The sequence below is a fragment of the Atheta coriaria genome, unplaced genomic scaffold (assembly GCF_025399875.1).
Source record: "Atheta coriaria isolate IRGN ID8LTWV9N9 unplaced genomic scaffold, Caltech_Dcor_3.1 hic_scaffold_4_pilon, whole genome shotgun sequence".
NCBI lineage: Eukaryota > Metazoa > Arthropoda > Insecta > Coleoptera > Staphylinidae > Dalotia > Dalotia coriaria.
This window is the reverse complement of record NW_027045446.1, coordinates 11,313,521-11,317,204: the sequence shown is the minus strand read 5'-3', so window position 1 is coordinate 11,317,204 and position 3,684 is coordinate 11,313,521. Positions and strand designations below refer to the sequence as shown.

General features: G+C 33.8%; 1 long non-coding RNA gene across 1 annotated transcript; it reads right to left on the bottom strand.

The window, feature by feature from the left end:
* Positions 1 to 570: 570 nt before the first annotated feature.
* LOC135790161 (uncharacterized) lies at positions 571 to 1,058 on the bottom strand. The gene is made up of 3 exons (XR_010547707.1): positions 976 to 1,058; positions 787 to 869; positions 571 to 705 (listed from the first exon to the last, which is right to left on the bottom strand). It is a non-coding gene; the product is annotated as an uncharacterized lncRNA (long non-coding RNA).
* Positions 1,059 to 3,684: the final 2,626 nt, after the last annotated feature.

Genomic DNA, 3,684 nt, shown 5'->3' with positions numbered 1-3,684 from the left:
TATCACGTAAAATACACTGAAGGACCAAGGGGTACAGCCGCTCGGGTCGGTGGCCATATAATGTTTATGCTAATGTGCGGTAGGTCTGTGCAAACCGTACCCCTTCGGCCGGGGAAATTTCAATAAGGTATTAGTGACGTAGAATATGAACTAAAACTAAAATTGCACGTATTTTCGCTCCGTCCCGAAGTAATGTGCAATAAACATAAATAAACCATAAATGATACGCTCATAACACGCGGTTTAATTAAGTTTTCGCGTTAAACTTGAAAGAATGACTATTTATAGATTTGAACTGATATTAATTGAATCGCGACCCGGGAACATGCGATAATTCATAAAATTACTCACTACTTATGTACATCCGGCGTTTCTAGCAATGCTGGGTGGATTAGCCGAATGACCAAGTACTGGTTCGACATGCCACCCCCGGATACAAGAGTGACATGTGTGCGCCAACCTTCTGATCATGGGCATAGCCACTACTACGCCTCCCGCTCCTCGAGATAACTGCTCCCTCTCACTAGGGAGGATGCGTTAATATTTAGAAGTCCAGCGTCGGGCGAGATTGACCCCTCTCTGGACGCAAGACCATCTTGTCGGAGTGCCCTGACCTCTCATCATAGATTTGGGTTGATCAGGTCCGTTTGGATTGGATTTGTCCTCTGCTTGATGGAATGAAGATGTGTTCAAAGTAACGAAAACCTGAAACAAAAAAAAAATTAGTTATTTATATAATATAAAATTCAATTAAAGATGATTTTAATTTAAAACTTAAATATTTACCATTGCTGTTGTGTCTTCCTTTACATATTAGATTGGAATGATTTATTGTTCCATGATTGGTGGTTATTTTTGTTGAGAAGTATCTGAAACAGATAAAAGAAAATAATTAATTTATCATTTTTAGTCGCTCTTTTATTAAATGATGAATTATTATTAATTTAGTTGATTGTTTATAGTGTTTATACTTACAGATGAGTTGAGTGACCACCACTTCAGTTTAGTTACTGGTTCATATTTGTTGTGAGATGATGTATTCTGCAGTAAACTGTGCTTATTATCAATCATAAAAGTTCTAAAAGCAAATTAAAACAAAAAATTAATTGTTTTTTATTTCTAGACAAGTATTTTTTTAATTGTCTTATTATATTTCTAATGCTTACCGATTGATTCCTGTGCACGCCGCTTGTTATAAGGAGTTATTTGTTGATATTTGAATTGAGATGTTGTGTAGTTTAGTGCTTGCAGGTTATTACAGTGCCGAACCATTCTGAAAATTTCAAAAAAAGTAATTAATTACGGTCCTGAACCATTACATGAATAGTTATTATTATTAAATAGTTCAATTGTTTGTGATTACCAATTGTGTGTCCAATATTTCGGATTTGTGTGTATGCTGATACCCCCCAGTTAAAACCTTGGCCTTGTGAAGAAATGATGTATTCCAACTTCTATATAAATAATTAAGTTTTTTGTTACGTTAATAAAAATTCCAATTAAATGAATAATATTTTGAGTAGAATTTGAATATAATAATACTCACCCTTAAGGGCTGCAGCCCATTTCTTGATGGGTAAACACATCGGACCCTGACCGATTGTTTGTAGAAGTAAATTATCCAATGTTGTCATTTTCCTGTGAACACAATTAAGAATTAAATTAAACGTTGGCTGTAGATATAAAAAGTTTTAAAAATACCTACTATTTTATAATTTGTCAATAATAATGATGAGGATTACCCATTAATTAAATTCTTCCAGTATTGTATTTGTTAAATTAATTTCTAGTACTTCAATAAATTCCAAAGCCATTCAAAAACCTACAAAATGAAATAAATCATCAAATAAGATTTAATATATTCGGTTATCACCCGATAAGATCAAATAAACATACCATTTCATCAAATTGTGATCATAATGATGAGAATTACATAATAATTAAGCATTCCAGCTTTGATTTGGATAAATATCAATATCTTCAAAGGGATTTTCTTCAAATACCTGCAAAACAAATCAATTATTCATCAATATATTAAATAAAATCAACTAAACATACCATTCCATCAAATCTCAGTCATAAAGATCTTCATCTTCTCTAAATTATTGTCTCAACATTGCAATCAAGTATTCAATGTGCGATAATTTCTTTCCAACCCATTATAAATCGGTGCATACTGATTAAGATTATTATTTCGTGGAATTAATAAATAAAATTAAAAAAATAAAAAGGACTTCCATTAAACTCTACAAACAAACAAGCAGAACAATTTTGTGATTAGTAAAATTCAAGAATAAAACATAAAACAACTCTAAAACACATCAACGATTGGATAGCATCCTGGACCCTGCAACATAAATTAAAATATTAATTATCAATTCAAACAAGACGCCCTGAAAACATAGAAGAAATATTTGGTGGATTTGCTGGGGAAAAGAAGCATAATTCATTAGTAAGGATTTTTGGATTTTGGAACTCATTCACTCACAATACAAATACATAATAAAATATCAAACAAATATCAATAAAACATACAAAATACACAAATTGCTGTAAGAAAAGACATTAATGGGATAAGGAAGGATACAAAACTTCCTGCCTAGTAATGTCAGCCAATAGCTAATCCATGATTATCTGAAAGCGGAAAAAGATTAGTACACAAATATCTAAAACAATTCATCATTCCACATCAGAGGAGTAGGAGACTTGAGCTAATTTAATAAAACCTGCCTTTGGTCCCTACCTAAGTACGTAGAGATAGCTTTGTGAGCACAGACCGATTATAATAAAAAAAATGCCCGCCCTATAACACCGACGCGTTTGGCGATCTGTGCTCAGGATGCAAACGGTTTGCAACGAAAACAAAAAGTGACCGACTCTACCACATCCCAGCGGCAGCAGCGGCTTTTAGTTTGCCCAAATTTAACACGACATACACAAATGAAATGAAATACAATACAGTGCAATACAATCATACCAAAAATATCAATAATTCATTCAACAGGCATGCCATTCATATATATTGCAAGCAGAGAAACCGTCTCTGATTCAAAATCACACTTGCCTGATACGTGAATTAAAGTGTGTTAATTTGGTGTTCTGCGTAGACAGAACGTGTAGTGTTGTGTTGAGAATGTAAGGTAAAGGGTGTGCCTAGAGTGCCTAGACACACCAAATACCCAAAAGAACTCTGCATTCGCCGAAACGAACCGAGCAAAAAGTGTACTGTGAGTGTTTATAGTGTGTGTGTGTGTGTGTGTGTGTTGACCGGTTGATTTTACTCGAACGTAATATTTAAGTGTTCGCGATAACACTTAATTGAAACTTAAAACGCGGTGCAATGTTCGCGGTAATACGGTAATAAGGTAATACTACAATCAGTTCAAATTCAAATTAAATAAAAGCAAATCGCAGCTTTTTTATTTCGGATTTTCAAACAGTCTTCCGATTAAGACGATAATATTAATTACGTTGAAATATATTATGATTCGCGGATGAACTAAGTTTTCGCGTTAAACTTGAAAGAATGACTATTTATAGATTTGAACTGATATTAATTGAATCGCGACCCGGATACATGCGATAGTTCATAAAATTACTCACTACTTTTGTACATCCGGCGTTTCTAGCAATGCTGGGTGGATTAGCCGAATGACCAAGTACTGGTTTGACATGCCACCCCAG